The following is an 18,871-nucleotide window of genomic DNA, read 5'->3' as shown; positions in this document are numbered from 1 at the left end:
CAGCAAGACAATGACCCAAAGCACACAAGTCGTTCTACCAAAGAATGGGTAAAGAAGAATAATGTTTTGGAATGGCCAAGTCAAAGTCCTGATCTTAATTCAATTCGAAATGTTGTGCAAGGACCGGAAGCGAGCAGTTCATGTGAGTTGAAGCTGTTCTGTACAGAGGAATGGGCTAAAATTCCTCCAAGCCGGTGTGCAGGACTGATCAACAGTTACTGGAAACGTTTAGTTGCAGTTATTGCTGCACAAGGGGGTCACACCGGGTACTGAAAGCAAAGGTTCACATACTTTTGCCACTCACAGATATGTAATATTGGATCATTTTCCTCAATAAACAAATGACCAAGTGGAATATTTTTGTCTCATTTGTTTAACTGGGTTCTCTTTATCTACTTTTAGGACTTGTGTGAAAATCTGATGTTTTAGGTCATATTTACTGTATGTAGAAATACAGAAAAGTCTAAAGGGTTCACAAACTTTCAAGTACCAGTGTATTATCATACGTTTTGAAAGTCTGAGGAAGTCAAAATAATAAATAATGGCATACTGTCTTGTAATAAATACTACTACTACTACTACTACTACTACTACTACTACTAATAATAATAATAATAATAATAATATTTGCCAGGCAAAACAAACCTTGCCCGGTAGCACATGATGAATATGAAGGAAAATATCGCAAAAAAAAAACAGATTTTGACCTTTCTGGTGACCTTGACTTTGATTTTGACCTTGTGTGTGAACATACTTGGCCAATAAACATGATTCTGATTCTCTGCTGCTCTCAGCCAATCAGAACACACCATACTGCACGATTGTTACACTCTTATGGTGCGTTCATGTGCTATGGGAATTATGGTAAATACCAAACGCCGACATGGAAAGCACACATGAACGCCCCCTCTTGTGGTATTTTATGGTATTTTCCACTCGGCAACTCATAGAAAATTTTGATACACGAGTTGCCGAGATGAGATGAACTTTAACCTTTTCAACATGGTGGCGAGCGGTACAAGACACTTGAATGGTAAGCATTGTACACTACTAAAATTTTTTTTTACTAGTACTAGTGGGTAGTTTTTGGTGTCTATGCAATGTTGCGTCGTTAACAAGTGTAATATAATACGTTAGAAATCTGTTTCCTTTAAAAATGTGTTGTTATGGTTTGTTTTTACCTCTCCAGAGCAGATGCTATTGCTAATGATAGCTAACTATTGCTAACTAGCAGTCCGCGTCCTTTGTCAACAACAACAAAAGCATGTGAACACAACACACTGGTAAATACCACTTCCCAACTGGAAAACATCATCTTCCCATAGCACATGAACGCAGCATTACATTCTTACAGCAGGATGACATAGTGGCCACCGCCTCTATAGACCCTGTTCAGTCACGTGACCTTCGTAAACGCGACCGCCATTTTGGACATGTAGTGGACTTTGGTTCGAATCGGTTTGAATGCGAGGAAGGCGACAAATGAAAAACATAAAAGAAAAAGGAGCGAGATGCAGAAAACACCTTCACTATCCAGCGACATAGGGCATTTACAGGGCGAGCAGAGGGAGAGGTATTTGCAAAAATTGAGGTTAGCAGGCTTAGAGAACGACGTTTACCTGCTTCCACCAGGATTGTTCACTGACGTACGGAAGTACACGAAGCCCTCGTCTTTACCTGACTTCAGCCCACATGATCTGTATACCTATGTCGTTAAAAACCCATCGCCATACACAGGTATTGATCTGAAAGCGTATAAGAGTTTGGATGCCTACAAATATTTTGTGTCAGGCTGGGTAACATGCCTACATCAGTGGGTCGTCCCTGGAGCCGGTGGTCGCCATCTTATTACAGCTAAGGTTTGTTCACATTTTCATTTACTTTCGGTCCTCAGGATAAACAAAATGTTATTAAATGTCATTGAAATAACTTCTTAGTCTGTTGAGACATGGCCCGTTATAAATTTGCTGTTACCAGGCAATGACCAAGAACTGTATTATTAGGGTCGGTGTCTGTGTTGTAGCAGTGTACTAGCAGCTAGCTGTTAGCACTAGCTAATGACAACAACATACGGTAGTAGCTAGTATGTTACTGTAGCAATGTTAACGTTCAGTCATTTGGATGACTGTTAAAACCTTTCAGTCTCAAGTTTTTCCTTTACTGTATTTACTAGTTTACTGTAATTATGATCCGGCAGCTATTTACACTGGATCCAGTGTAAATAGCTGCCGGAGCCAATGTCCGAGGTTCCGGAGCGCGCTCCGGCTTGTTCCCCCTCAAATTAAGCCCTGTACAGGTAAATAGCTGCCGGAGCCGTCCCTGTGGGCTTAATTTGAGGGGGAGCAAGCCGGAGCGCGCTCCGGAACCTCAGACGTTGGCTCCGGCAGCTATTTACATTGGATCCGGTGTAAATAGCTGCCGGATCATAATTGCAGTAAACTAGTAAATACAGTAAAGGAAAAACTTGAGTCTGAAAGGTTTTAACAGTCATCCAAATGACTGAACGTAAACATTGCTACAGTAACATACTAGCTACTATGTTGTTGACATTAGCTAGTCAACAATAGCTACTACAGAAGAACAAAGAGGTTACAATGGGTTATTTTAACCTATTTGGTTACACACTCGCTGCCACAGAATGTTAACAGGAATGTAATGCCTTTTCTGGCTAATTTTATTCGTCTTACCTCCAACAAAGTGGTCACTACACAAGCGTTGGTATGCCGAGGGCTGCCAATCTTTCTTGTTAATGGCCACTATCCATCTTCTCTGTCGGGATCCGATAAAATGATAAACTTTGCCTTGTTTGTTGATGGTTACTACATCCAGGTGCACAACAATATAGTGGCATGATGGAAGTCTTGCTGAAAGTAAAAACTTTATTTGCTGCCGTTCCTCAATGTTGGCTGTGGTAAACTACTGGTAGTACATGTCCAAAATGGCGGCCGCGTTTGTCGTGACGTCACGTGAAAAGGGTCTATATGAAGTAGTAGCCACAAAAACCTTGACTTTGACCAGATGACCCTCAAAATGTTGGAGGTTTTCTTTGAGACCAATGCCCATATATCCTGAAAGTTTCATGAAGATTGGTCCAGCTGTTTTCCCATAATACCAGTAACAAAAAAACAAAGAAAGAAAGATGTTAGGACTAGGACTGTTTTGGCCTCTAGAGGCCGCTGTTATTTCCTTTTCATGTCGTGTTTATTTTGGCCTCTAGAGGCCGCCACTGTTCCTGTGTTTTGTGTTTGTGTTAATTGCCTAATTATCTTCACCTGTGTCCTTAATTAGTTTGTCTATTTATACCCCTGAGTTCAGTCCTCTTGTCACGGAGTCTTTGTGCTGTTATGTTTATCTCCAGTTTCCTTTGTACTGTGTTTTTTGATCTTCTTAGCTTTTGAATTTTTGCACTTTGCTTTTCTTTTGGATTATACTCTTTGGTTTTTTTTTTTGTCTTTTGTTTTGCCCTGTATATAGTGTATATAGTTTAAATAAACCTTTTGATTCTTTTTCTACTTCCGCCTCACGCCTCTGCATTTGAGTCATCCCCCTGGTGGCCTAGTGGGGGTTTGCTGGATTATCACACCAACGAACCAGGTTCGAATCCCAGCAAAACCCTAACAGAAAGACTCCGTCATGACCGACTCAGCAGAGGCTGCTTCAACTGTCTACCCGGCCAACCTTCAGGGAATTATGGCAGCTTTGACATGCTTCGGAGCGACCATGGACGCTCATGGACGTACGCTCACCAGCCAACGTGAGGCCCTCGCTCGCCACGAGGAACTGCTTCAGCAAATTGGGAAAACCCTGGCACAGCTGACATCTCTGCCTGCATCTCCTGCTCCTGATCCAGTTCCTGCTCCTGATCCAGCTCCCACTCCTGCTCCAGTGCCTCCTGCAATGCTGCCTTCTTCACCTCGCGAACCCAGCCTTCCTGCACCACAGAGGTATGACGGCAAGCACAGTGAGTGCCGAGAGTTCCTTACCCAGTGTCAACTCACCTTTGAGCTTCAGCCTACCACCTACACTACGGATCGCCGCAAGATTGCCTTTGTGATCACCTTATTAGCTGGTAAGGCGCGAGCCTGGGCTACTGCTATCTGGCAAAGACAGGGACCTGAGTGCTTTGATTTCCAGCTGTTTTCTGAAGAGATGCTTCGGGTCTTCGATCAGGCAGACATCAGTACCGACGCAGCCCGAAAGCTCATGTCCATCCGGCAAGGAGGAAGCGTCGCAGATTACGCCATCTCGTTCCGAACACTCGCAGCAGTAAGTGGATGGAACGAGACTGCCCTGGTGTCAGCCTTCCACCATGGTCTGTCTGACCCCATCAAGGACGGTCTGGCCTCTATTGGATGCCCAAGTGACCTCGAAACCCTCATCTCACATGCTATTCGTCTGGACAACAGGATGAGAGAACGCCACCAAGCCTTGAGCCCCCCCAGCCTCCCTACCTCTACCTGGAGACCGTCTACCTCCTTCAGTGACTGTCCAGAACCCATGCAAGTGGGTCGTACTCGCCTCTCCGCATCTGAGAGGGAGCGCAGAAGGAGGGACAAGTGCTGCATCTACTGTGGCAAGCCTGGTCACTTCCGAGCATCATGTCCCGAACTCTTGGGAAAAGGACCGCCCCGTCCAGCCGAGGGAGGGTTGTGACGGGGCCTACCCTCTCTCCCGGACTCCCTGGCCAAGGAATCTACATCCCGGTCTCCATCTCCTGGGGTGAGTCTGTCCACTCTTGTCAAGCTTTGATAGACTCAGGGGCGGCTGGGAACTTTATGGATATTCACTTCGCCCAAAGCATCAATATTCCGACTGCACCTCTTGAAGTCCCTCTGTCTGTGTCTGCCCTCGATGGCCAAGCGTTAGGTGATGGAAGAGTCACCCAAGTTACTTCTCCAGTTTTCCTCCAGTCTCAAGGCCACAAGGAAGAAATATCCCTGCACCTGATTCCTTCACCTGAGTTCCCAGTTATTCTAGGCCTTCCTTGGCTTACTCGCCACAACCCTCGCATAGACTGGGTAACAAGCCAGGTTGTGGAATGGGGCCCTGCATGCCATGCCTCTTGTCTGCTCTCTAGCTCTCCTGTGTCTCCTGCCGAGCCCCCTGATCTCACCGAGTTATCTCAAGTTCCCACAGAGTACTGGGATCTCAAGGAGGTATTCAGCAAGAGCAGGGCCGCCGTTCTTCCTCCGCACCGGGCCTATGACTGTGCCATCGACTTGCTCCCTGGGACTACCCCTCCTCGTGGCAGACTGTTTTCACTCTCTCAGCCAGAACGCAAGGCCATGGAGGAATACCTCAAAGATGCCCTGGTCTCTGGGTTTATTCGACCCTCCACTTCACCTGCTGGAGCCGGCTTCTTCTTTGTCGGCAAGAAGGATGGGGGGCTCCGACCATGTATTGATTACAGGGGCAGGGGCATACGTAGACGTCAGAACGGGCCGTAACAGGGAAACATGGAAAGTGGGGTTGATCCTCAGAGTCCGGGGCAACTGGAGCCGGTAGGAGACAGGGTTCACCCTGCGCACCACCTTGAAGGGGCCAATGTAGCGAGGAGCAAGCTTGCGGTTCTCCACCCGCAGTGGAAGGTCCTTAGTGGACAGCCAAACACGCTGCCCAGGGCGGAAAGCGTGTGCAGGTCTTCTGTGGCGGTTGGCCTGAGTCTGGTTGGTTCTGGAGGTCTGTATGAGGGTCTTCCTGACCTTGCTCCAGGTCTTGCGACACCGTCTCACATATTGGTTGACCGAGGGCACCCCCGCGTCCTCCTCCTGGTCCGGGAACAGAGGTGGCTGGAACCCGAATTGGCACTGGAATGGCGACAGCTTGGTGGCCGATGACTGCAGGGTGTTGTGGGCGTACTCCGCCCACGGCACCCATTCTGGTTCTCCCGGACACCTCCCAACCATTCATCGTGGAGGTGGACGCCTCGGACAGTGGTGTCGGCGCGGTGCTCTCTCAATGTTCGGAAGGAAAGCTGCACCCCTGCGCTTACTTCTCCCACTGCCTGAGTCCTGCTGAGTCCCGGTACGATGTGGGGGATCGAGAACTGCTAGCGGTCAAACTGGCCCTTGAGGAGTGGAGGCACTGGCTGGAGGGAGCACAACATCCATTCCTGGTTTGGACTGACCACAAGAACCTGGAGTACCTCCAGCAAGCCAAGAGACTGAACCCTCGACAGGCTAGGTGGGCCCTGTTTTTCAGTCGGTTTGACTTCACCCTCTCATACCGCCCCGGCTCCAAGAACACCAAACCTGACGCACTGTCCAGACTGTTCTCTGCCACTAACAGGGAAAATGAAGTCGGGCCTATTATCCCTGTGTCCCGGATTGTGGCCCCTGTCCGCTGGGGTATTGAGGAGGCTGTCCGACGAGCCCAACGCCAGGACCCCGGTCCTGGGACGGGGCCACCAGGCCTCTTGTACGTCCCACATCAAGCCCGGGCCAAGGTTCTCCAGTGGGGTCACTCTTCCCCTCTCACCGCCCACCCGGGAGCTCGGAGGACCCTGGACTTCCTGAAAAGACGCTTCTGGTGGCCTAACATGGAGAAGGAAGTAAGGTCATTTTTCCTGTCCTGTGAGGTTTGCACCAGAACCAAGAACCCACGACAGCGTCCCCAGGGTCTCCTGCATCCTCTGACCATTCCCCGGCGTCCCTGGTCCCACGTGGCAGTCGACTTTATCACGGGTCTCCCTGAGTCACAAGGTAACACGGTCATTTTGGTCTTAGTTGACAGATTCTCCAAGGCCTGCCGCTTCATACCACTGTGCAAACTCCCCTCTGCTCTTGAAACTGCGAAACTTTTGTTTAATCATGTCTTCCGAGTCTTTGGTCTTCCACAGGACATCGTCTCAGACCGAGGGCCCCAGTTCTCCTCCCGAGTGTGGCACGGGTTCTGCAAGGTCATCGGAGCCACTGCCAGCCTCTCCTCTGGGTTTCACCCACAGTCCAATGGTCAGACGGAGAGGCTCAACCAGGACCTGGAAACCACCCTGCGAGGCCTGGCTATGGATAACCCGACATCGTGGAGCACCTGGCTGCCATGGGCGGAGTATGCCCACAACACCCTGCAGTCATCGGCCACCAAGCTGTCGCCATTCCAGTGCCAATTCGGGTTCCAGCCACCTCTGTTCCCGGACCAGGAGGAGGACGCGGGGGTGCCCTCGGTCAACCAATATGTGAGACGGTGTCGCAAGACCTGGAGCAAGGTCAGGAAGACCCTCATACAGACCTCCAGAACCAACCAGACTCAGGCCAACCACCATAGAAGACCTGCACACGCTTTCCGCCCTGGGCAGCGTGTTTGGCTGTCCACTAAGGACCTTCCACTGCGGGTGGAGAACCGCAAGCTTGCTCCTCGCTACATTGGCCCCTTCAAGGTGGTGCGCAGGGTGAACCCTGTCTCCTACCGGCTCCAGTTGCCCCGGACTCTGAGGATCAACCCCACTTTCCATGTTTCCCTGTTACGGCCCGTTCTGACGTCTACGTATGCCCCTGCCCCTAGGAACCCCCCACCCCCCCGCATCTTCCAGGGGCAGACTGTGTTCACTGTGAATCGCCTGCTTGACTCCCGCCGGGTCCGCGGCGGGTTGCAATATCTGGTGGACTGGGAGGGCTATGGTCCTGAGGAGCGCTGCTGGGTTCCTGCTCGGGATGTCCTTGATAAAGAACTATGTCGGGACTTCCATTCGGCCCATCCGGATCGCCCTGGGAACGTCAGGAGACGCTCCTAGAGGGGGGGGGTCCTGTTAGGACTAGGACTGTTTTGGCCTCTAGAGGCCGCTGTTATTTCCTTTTCATGTCGTGTTTATTTTGGCCTCTAGAGGCCGCCACTGTTCCTGTGTTTTGTGTTTGTGTTAATTGCCTAATTATCTTCACCTGTGTCCTTAATTAGTTTGTCTATTTATACCCCTGAGTTCAGTCCTCTTGTCACGGAGTCTTTGTGCTGTTATGTTTATCTCCAGTTTCCTTTGTACTGTGTTTTTTGATCTTCTTAGCTTTTGAATTTTTGCACTTTGCTTTTCTTTTGGATTATACTCTTTGGTTTTTTTTTTTGTCTTTTGTTTTGCCCTGTATATAGTGTATATAGTTTAAATAAACCTTTTGATTCTTTTTCTACTTCCGCCTCACGCCTCTGCATTTGAGTCATCCCCCTGGTGGCCTAGTGGGGGTTTGCTGGATTATCACACCAACGAATCAGGTTCGAATCCCAGCAAAACCCTAACAAAAGAAAGAAAGAAAGAAAGAAAGCCCACCAAAAACAATACCCTGGTGGATTCTGTCCTGGGCAAGGTAATAATAATAATCTCATTATCTCTAGACGCTTTATCCTGTTCTACAGGGTCACAGGCAAGCTGGAGCCTATCCCAGCTGACTACGGGCAAAGGTGGGGTACACCCTGGACAAGTCGCCAGGTCATCACAGGGCTGACATAGACAAACAATCATTCACACCTACGGTCAATTTAGAGTCACCAGTTAACCTAACCTGCATGTCTTTGGACTGTGGGGGAAACCAGAGCACCCGGAGAAAACCCATGCAGACATGGGGAGAACATCCAAACTCAGCACAGAAAGGCCCTCGCCAGCCACGGGGCTCGAACCCAGACCTTCTTGCTGTGAGGCGATAGCGCTAACCACTACACCACTGTGCTGCCCCAATAATAATAATTATTATTATTATAAGTTACATTTATATAGCACCTTTCTCAAACTCGAGGTCACTTTACGTAGGTCAGGTTAACAAAACAAAGAAAACAACACACACACACACACAAAAGGTGGTAAAGAGTGGTAAGTTTATGCAGTGGTGGAGGAGAAGTGTTCATGAAACAAAAAGGTTTTGAGATGTGATTTGAAGAAAGGAAGGGAAGAGCAGTCATGGAGGGGTGGAGGGATGGAATTCCAGAGCTTGGGAGCCATGGTACTGAAGGACCTGTCACCCAGGGTAGAGAGTCTGGTGTGGGGGGGCAGCAAGGAGATTATGGCTAGAGGATCTGAGACAGCAGGATGGAGTGTAAGGGGTCAGAAGGTCACGGATGTAAGGAGGAGCAAGGTTATGGAGGGCTTTGAAGATGAGTAGTAGGAGTTTATACTTAATTCGTCACAGAACAGGTAGCCAGTGAAACTGAAAAAGAATGGGGCTGATATGAGCAGATCATTTGGTATGGGTGATGAGTCTCACTGCAGATCATTTGGTATGGGTGATGAGTCTCACTGCAGAGTTCTGAATGTATTGTAGCCTTTGAAGGGAGGGCCAATTTAGAAGGGAGGCCAATGTGAAGGGAGTTGCAATAATCTAGGTGGGACATAATGAATGAGTGGACCAAAGTTTGAGCATCACTAGTGGAAAGGAAGGGGTGAAAGCAGGTAATGTTCCAGAGGTGGAAGAAAGCAGTCTTGGTGAGGGATTTAATGTGGGGATCAGAGTTGAGTGAGGGATCAAGTAATATTCCAGGTTTCCAACAACAGGTGAAGATTTAACAAGTGCACCGTTGATGTTAAGACCGAAGCTGGAATATTTGGACAATGGAGATTTGGGGCCAATAACCATGATTTCTGTTTTATCTGTGTTAAGTTTTTGAAAGTTATTATGCAACCACAACTTTAGATCTGATAGACAGTCATTGAGGGAACTTGGAGGGGGGTCAGTGGGGGAGGATGTGATGAGATATAATTGGATGTCATCAGCGTCGCAGTGGAATTGAAGACCATGGCTATGAATAATTTGGTCAAGGGGCAGGATCTACAGTGCCTTGAAAAAGTATTCATACCCCTTGAACTTTTTTCACATTTTTCCACCTTACAACCATGAACTTAAAAGTTTTTTATTGAGATTTTATGTGATAGACCAACACAGAGTAGCACATAATTGTGAAGTGAAACGAAAATGATAAATGGTCTTCAAAATTTTAAACAAATAAAAATCTGAAAAATGTGGTGTGCATTAGTATTCAGCCCCCCCTGCATCAATACTTTGTAGAGCCAGTTTTGCTGCAATTACAGCTGCAAGTCTTTTGTGGTATGTCTCTACCAGCTTTGCACATCTAGACACTGACATTTTTGCCCATTCTTCTTTGCAAAATAGCTCAAGCTCAGCCAGATTGGATGGAGAGCGTCTGTGAATAGCAATTTTCAAGTCTTGCCACAGATGCTCAATGGGATTTAGGTCTGGACTTTGACTGGTGTAGGTATCATGCTGCCATCTTGGTCTAAGAACTACAACTCCCAGGCAACTTCCGCGTTGACTACGTCACGCCTGGGCGGGATCACGTACACATTCCTCAGGTTTCAACAAAAGGACTTGGAACACAGCCATCTTTGCTCTTTCGCGTCGGACTCTAACCGAGACTGACCTAAAAAGAGAACTCATCATCAGACGTCCAAACAGCGCGTTTCGTTCTTTAATCTGCTCCTGATCAAAGTAGATATCGGAAACACGCGATCATCAACTCAAGCGAGTTATTAACCGGTTTTTGTAAGTATTACTTGTCTTTTAACGCGTACGCGGCTGCGAGCAAAAGGCAGTTTTCTAAAGAGCTCTTCTCTTTTCTTTCTTTTAAATCTGTGCACGGTGTTGAATAAAGACTTTCTTATCAACTACGAAGATCACCAAAGAAAGCTTCAGAACTTCTCTCTCCCTCACCGAAGACTTCTGACCTCAGGAAGCGTGCGCAACTTCCTCGAGCTTCCAACCTCAGACAGAAGACAAACTTCCTCTGCAGTAAGAAAGGCATTGAGCAAACAGAAGTTTAAGTCTTAGGAATTAGTTATTTACAGTACTTAATGTGAAGTTGTATGACGTTAAATGAAGTGTATACACTGAATCTTGGTTCTCTATCATTTGTTTGTTGATTTAAAAATTGGTTAATCCATAAGTTACATGCTCTCTCTCTTCCCTTTTAACATCCTAAATTCATTACTCACTCATATCCTGATCTCATTAAGATTTCAGTAACTCGGTAATACTAGGAAGTTAAGAGAGTTCGCTGGCTGGAAAAGATTTCCTTCCACTGGGCCTCACGCGTGTTTTAGATAGTAAAGCAGAGCCAGCTCCTTTGTTCTCCAAGGAGCAGATGTGGGCCCTGCCTCCACACACTAAGTTTTGAACACATGGTCCTGTATCTCAGTATTAGATAAACATCATAAATCCTGAGTTTAATTCAACCTTGATATCAATTCTCCTGTTTACATTTAAAGCCATATAAACTACAGATGACTGTTTGAATGTTTAATTTTAATTAAAGCCTTCAGCTTTTACACACTAGGCCTGGAAGCACATGGCTAGTTAGAAATTCTTTTGTTCAGTTAGCTCACAAGCTAAAACTGCTTACACACACACATGCTCACTAAACTTTGAGGATTCCCCTCCTCCAAGATTGCAGATAGCACGTCCTGGTACGGACGCATTCCAACTTCGAGAGAGAGCCAAGGTCTCTCTCTTTTCTCACACACACACACGCACACACACACACACACACACACACACACACACTCTGTTTACAGAAGATTTCAATTCTGCTGCTATTAGATTGTTCAAATTTTTCCTTTTCTTTTTATTAAAATTTCTTTTTTTATAATAAACTCCATTATTATTGAAATCATGTCATTGTCTGTTGTTCTAAATACTTGAAGTCGCCCACATTGTCAAAGAACTCCTAAGGTGTATGAATAATTAATTAGATGCAGTTTGGTAAGTGATAAATTTGAATTATCAAATTTTAAACGATTCTTCACTTGATTCTTTAAATGATTCACTAAATGATTCATTGAATGATTCACTAAATGATTCACCAAATGATTCACTGATTTGATTCACTGACTCGATTCACTGAATGATTCACTTCAACCAATTCAATGAGACTGATTCTGTGGTATGATTCAATTCAAATGAGTCAAATTAAACGATTCAATAGGATTGATTCATTTTAACTATTAACCTTCAAATTTAATGAGACTGATTTCATGTAATTATTAAAGAGTGATCATTTGATACCAATCTACATATCCATAATTATTAATTACACCTACACTGGGCCATTCTAACACATGAATATTCTTTGATCTAAACATTCCATTGTAGCTCTGGCTGTATGTTTAGAGTCATTGTCTTGCTGAAAGGTGAATCTCCTTCCCAGTCTCAAGTCTTTTGCAGCCTCAAACAGGTTTTCTTCCAGGATTGCCCTGTATTTAGCTCTATCCATCTTCCCATCAACTCTGACCAGCTTCCCTGTCCCTGCTAAAGAAAAGCATCCCCATAGCATGATGCTGCCACCACCATGTTTCACAGTGCGGCTGGTGTGTGCAGGGTGATGAGTGGTGTTAGTTTTCCGCCACACATAGCGCTTTGCATTTAGGCCAAAATGTTCAACTTTGGTCTCATCTGACCAAAGCACCTTCTTCCACATGTTTGCTGTGTCCCCTACATGGCTTCTGGCAAACTGCAAACGGGACTTCTTATGCCTGTCTTTCAACAATGGCTTTCTTCTTGCCACTCTTCCAAAAAGGCCAGATTTGTGGAGTGTATGACTTATAGTTGTCCTGTGCACAGATTCTCCCACCTGAGCTGTGGATTTCTGCAGCTCCTCCAGAGTGATCATGGGCCTCTTGGCTGTTTCTCTGACCAGTGCTCTCCTTGCTCGCTCTGTCAGTTTAGGTGGATGGCCATGCCTTGGTAGGTTTGCAGTTGTGCCATACTTTTTCCATTTTTGAATGATGGCTTGAACAGTGCTTCTTGAGATGTTCAGAGGTTGGGATATTTTTTTATAACCTAACCCTGCTTTAAACTTCTCCAGAACTTTATCCCTGACCTGTCTGGTGAGTTCTTTGGTCTTCATGATGCTGCTGTTTGTTCTTCAGTGTTCTCTAACAAATCACTGAGGCCTTCACAGAACAAGGGTATTTATGCTGAGAGTAAATTACACACAGTAGGACTCTATTAACTAATTAATCTCCGTCAGTGCCATACGCATGTCATTGTCCTTATGTAGACATGCTCTATGTTTGGTTTTGAGTACCTTTAAAGTTGAAAAGCCAGACTCACACAAGTAGGCTGTTGTAAAAGGGAGAAGGCATTTCAATGCCCTGTCAGCCAAGCTGGGATAGTCCTTTCTTACATGTAGCCAGTAATTAGACAGGGGAAGAGCCTCAAAGTCCATTTTTAAATCCCCTGAGTTTGTCATCTCAATCAGCTCCTCCTGTGACTTTAAGTCCAGACTAGAACCGACACCGGGGGCAAAGGGGTTCCTAACCCAGTTTAAATGTGTGTTTTCAAGGTCAGGGAAATAGTCTTTGAAATATCCTTGGAGGTGCTCCAGGTGGGACTGGATCAATGGAGAGACGGAGCCCAAATCATCACATGACAGCAGCTCCTGGTGAAGTAGTGGGAACATTTCTGTAACTCCCTCCTGGAGCTTGTTTGACCACAGCATGATCGTTTTGGAAAAAGCACGCACTTTGTCTTGCACCTGGAGTATGTATGTGTCACGTCCTTGCATGCTTTGATTCACTTCATTTTAGATGCTGGAAAATGTCTGACATGTATGCAAGTTTGCGGATCCAGGTTGCATCGGTGAACCGATCTGCCAGCTGATGCTTTTCAGATGAGAGGAACTCTGCAACCTCCCCCCGCAGCTCATAGACACGGTTCAAAACTGCGCCCTGTGACAGCCAGTGCACGTTCGAGTGAAGCAGCAGCCCCTCAAAACGAGTGCCCATCTCATTACAAAGCAGGGTAAACAGTCTGTGTTTCATGGGACGGGCTTTAATAAAATTCACTACTTGTATAACCTCCTGTAGTACCTGATTCAACTCATTATCCATCCTTTTTGCGACCAGTGCCTCGTGATGGAGCATGCAGTGTGTGGGCACTACATGCAGGGCCTTCTGCTTAATGAGAGCGGTCACTCCACTGATCTTCCCGGTCATTGCCGCGGCTCCATCCGAACACACCCCCACACAACGGGTCCAGTCCAATCCGTTAGACTCAATGTAATCGTCCAAAACTTGAAAAATGTCTTTCCCAGTAGTTTTTCTTTCAAGTGCTTTACAAAATAGTATTTCCTCCACAATACGCTAGCTTGAGGAGCAAAGCAGCTTGATAAATGGCGCAAACCGCAACGTCACAGACAATCGGAGAGATGAGCATGGCAAACAACGTTTCGATATGATGTATTATTAATAATTATATTTTATAACAATGATTAAAAAACTAATTACAATATATTTAATAATAATTATTAATTTTTTTCGCAATTTTTTTATCGTCCCTCCAACTTTCTGAGCCCCCCTAGCGCCCCCTGGTGGCCCCCACTTTGAAAACCACTGGTTTAGGGGGCCAATAAACTAGCAACAGCATTAGGGGAGGGGTTGAAACAATCTTCAAAGCAATGTATTAAAAAGATGTCACATTGAATAGTGTGAGTTCTTTAAATGTCAGATTCGATAGAGAAACCACAGCCAACCCACCTCATCTCTGTGCTGATATGGGTTTAGATAAGTAGCAATAACCATGGGGAGTCAGCATGTTTGAGTGTATGCATTCACTGATGGCTTTTTTTGGAGGTCGACGAGCATAAGTATATAGAGTTGGAATTTGAGCATCACATCTGTAGATAAGCAACGGTCTTCTTTTGGAGCAGTATATGTAACATTGGCAACGAGTAATTCTGAGTGAGTGGCATGGGTTATAAGACGCAGAGTCCAGAGGGGCATAACGATGAAGAAGTTTGAGATCAGCCAAGGTGTATAAAGGCTGCATTGCCAGATGGTAAAAAGTACACATGCACAGTACAACACCAGGCCATGAAAAGTGAACTGAGAAGGCTTTAATCCACATGCCAGCAGTAGTCATGACAAACGCCAGACAGTAGAGCTGTCACATACATAACAACACCATGCGAACACTGCATGTTAGCCAACCAGACTCCCAACATAACCCAGCTAGAACTATGATCAACGAATGTTTAATGCACTTACCCCAGAAACACACTGGCGACAACAATGAGCCAAGAGGGTAGAGACACACTTACCACAGATGTAGTCACTGTGAAGGAGAAGGAAGAGGGCTCATACAGGTGAGAAGCAGGTGTGCTAGGAGATATCAGCAGTAGTGAACTGGCAGAGTGAATGTACAGTCCTGCAAACACCAGCAATTGCAGCAATTTAATCCATAGTATCAGCAAAAGTTCAGCAAACACAGTATAAAAGTAAAAGTTCAGCAAAACACCAGATAGTAGAGGTGAAAGTAATCTGACAGTATCTCTCCCAAACGAAAAACAGTTGTGGGAAATACCGGTGAGTAGCAGCAGCCAGACGTGCACAGCATTCAGTCCGCTGGAGATAACAAGGTATTAACTCAAAATAATAATGTAACATTTAATTAAAATCACAAAAGAGTGTTTAAATGTAGAATGAGCTGAAAAGATTATTTAATTTTATTGATGTATTTAAAATAGTTTTAAATAAACTGAGAATTTGAAAGCTCATATCTTTACTGCATTAGTGCATGTCAGCGTTATGCTGTTAATCTTGAATGAAATGTTTAGCTGTGTGTGTGTGTGTTATATGTGAAACTGTGCAATGGAGGAGAATTCAAGCTCTAAGGCCCTGTCCACACGGCAACGGATTCAGGTGAATCTGATAAAATTGTTTATCGTTTCGGCCTGGCGTCTACACGGCACCGGCGTTTTGGGTGCCCCAAAACGAAATCTTTTGAGAACGGGTTCCAGAGTGAAAAAATCTGGCAATGGAGCCGTTGCGAAGTCGTCTGGATGAGTAGAACGGATTTGTTTACGATGACGTCACAACCACATGTGCTTCACGCCGGGTAGAAGTGTAACGAACTCGATGCGAGTTGTCAACAAATTCTATAACTTGGTTCATGAAACGCGCTTACAAAATATTTTCACTGTGAATATTTATTGTGTAATGGTGCAAAGAGAGAGAGAGAGAGAGAGAGAGAGAGAATAGCCCTTAGGGCAGAGTCAATCCCGCCGGGAAAAAAAGGAGCGATCTCACCTCTTCAGATGTTGGTTTAAGTCCGACAATACATTCCTCAAAAAGGGCGTAGAAGAACAAAGTAATCCATCAACATGTAGCATTCAATTTATTCCAGACCATTAAAGAATTCTGGAGGATATCAGAATGTTGGCGTACCAGCTTCCATCTACCCCCGTTCATTCCTCTTTCCGCGTCTCCATTCAAAAAACGAGCACGTGATTTAGGCTACATCCACGCGACAATGGCAACGGGATTTTTTTTTTAGCGGGTAAAAAAAATATTGCGTCCACATGGGCAACGGATCAGTAAAATATCAGGTCCATATGGCAACGCAACGCTTGCTGAAAACGATGAAATACACATGCCACACCTCTACGTGTGCTGTAAGATGGTCCCATCGGAGACACCAGAACAATAGAAGAAGAAGTAGGACGCATGCGCATGTAATGGGTTTATTTTTTTCCACTTGCCATTGTGTGTAGTGGTGGGGAAATTCTGCGCTGGCCCTTTAAGAGCACAGGTAGTTATGGGAACGAGGCGCTGGCCTCTTTCAGTTCGTTTTGGAAATGTAAGCGCCAATGCCACTGGACGTTTGCAGCCCGTCCTCAGCAGTGTATTTGTGTCTCATTTCTTCAGAATAAAAAGACTGGTGAACAACACAACACAACGTCTGTTACACGCATAAACCCCTTCTTCTATCCGGCGTGAAGCACTCACAGGAACAAACACACAACAACAAGAAGAAGATGGCTGTGACTACGCGAGGAAATCGTGCCTTCTGTGTGTACAAATTAGTTTTATTAGTGTGCATAGTTTTATATAACGTAATTTTCTTATTGTGTGTGAACATTTTGAAAAGCATTTTTATATAATTTATATAACTTTTTATATTGTGTGTGAACATTTTGAAAAGCAGTCTTATCCAATAAAAAAAAGAAATTCAAGAAATGGTTCAGTTACTTGTTTATTTAAAAGAAAAGCTGTATACAAAAGTGAATGCAATGCAGTGGTTCATACAAAACAGTCTGTTGAAGGGTCTTCTGACCCTTTTCCCCTCTGCCTCCATTATAGTCAGGTAACTGTTGCTTTGTGTGGAAGGCTGTACTTTCTGTTCATCAAAGCAGGTGTAAATTGTCTGTCTGGCAGGTCAGTCAGGTTAATGTGTAAACAATTTCAATTTCTGTTGTTACGAATGATGCGCGCGAGAGTGCTGCTTGTTCTAGTCATGTGGTTGTGACGTCATCGTAAACAAATCCGTTCTACTCATCCAGACAACTTCGCAACGGCTCCGTTGCCAGCTTTTTTCACTCTGGAACCTGTTCTTAAAAGATTTCATTTTGGGGCACCCAAAACGCCGGTGCCGTGTGGACGCCAGGCCGAAACGATAAACAATTTTATCAGATTCACCTGAATCCATTGCCGTGTGGACAGGACCTTAAAGGGACTATATCCATAGGATAGGGAGTGAGAAAGTGTGTGCGTGTGACAGTGACAGGGATAGTCACTGTGCGCATGCGCAGTTATGCGCATGCGTCTACTTCTATTGTTCTGGTGTCTCCGATGGGACCGTCTTACAGCACACGTAGTGGTGTGGCATGTGTATTGCATCGTTTTCAGCAAGCGTTGCGTTGCCATATGAACCTGATATTTTACTGATCTGTTGCCCATGTGGACGCGATATTTTTAAAAAAAAATCTCATTGCCGTTGTCGTGTGGATGTAGCCTAAGTTTCCCTCCACCAGCAGTTTGTGGTTTTGCAAAGATCCGGTGGATTTGTATGTTAATCCTGCATTAGGTGATGATTCACAAGTTGAAATCAATTCTGAGTGAAATAAAATTACTTTGTTCATACTGATAATAAACATTGTTAATCTGCATAATTGGAAAATTAAAACATAAACAAATAAATACATCTGTAACCTGTGTAATGTTTTTTATTAACAGCTAAAATGTTTGTGATGTGGACAGTTATATATTTGTACAGATGTGTGCAGTGGTTGTTGTTATTTTCATGATTATTATCAGGGATGTGTTCAGTTTAATGTCTGTGTAACTGATCACTGAGAGGATGTGGAAGAGAGAGAGGCAGGTGAGAGAGTCAGTCATTAAAGGTGTTAAAAGCAACAATTTTCTCAATGTTCTCTATTGTCATTTAACCACAAGTGATATTTAACTCTCATCCATTATCCATGGCTATTGTATCATATGGTTTAAAACATGACAAGATCTGTCTCATCTCCTTCAACTGAAAACACAAACTCCAACTTCCATGATTCTCAAAAGTACAGACCATATCACATTCACAACCATTTGATTTCAGTTAATCACTGTGAAATCTCACACTTGGTCTTTAGTAGGGACATTACTGAGCTGCTTATTCTGTGTTTGATATCCTGTTTTGTTATCATTATCAAGTCTCTCCCTGTCTATTTGCTCATCACCTGCACTGTGCCTGCTCTATGTTTTTTAAGTTCACTTTGTCCTGACAAATTTTATGCCTCAAAGTGTTTTAATAAAACTGAGCATTTTAACCCAACCTGTATATCCAGAACTGTGCAGAAGCCTTTTTCCCCCACACCTTTAATTTAGATCAGGGGTTTTCAAAGTGTGGGAGAGTGAGCCCCCCCTCGGAGAGCAAATAAACAACAGCGCCCCCCCCCCCCCCTTACAATTTTTGTTGTTGCTATACTTAATGTTCCATTCGTATTTTTAAAAAAGTGGTTGTTGTACACATTATTTTTTTCTTTTTCACATTTTAAACATCTGTGCTTTTTAAAACATCTTGTTTTACACATTTTAAACATCCCATAGCATCGTTAGCTAGCATCTCTTGGCAGACAACACACTGTGGCAGTGGAGCATCTTCAGATCCAGTCC

The sequence above is a fragment of the Neoarius graeffei genome, chromosome 9 (genome assembly GCF_027579695.1).
Source record: "Neoarius graeffei isolate fNeoGra1 chromosome 9, fNeoGra1.pri, whole genome shotgun sequence".
NCBI lineage: Eukaryota > Metazoa > Chordata > Actinopteri > Siluriformes > Ariidae > Neoarius > Neoarius graeffei.
Note: the sequence above shows the minus strand (reverse complement) of the source record.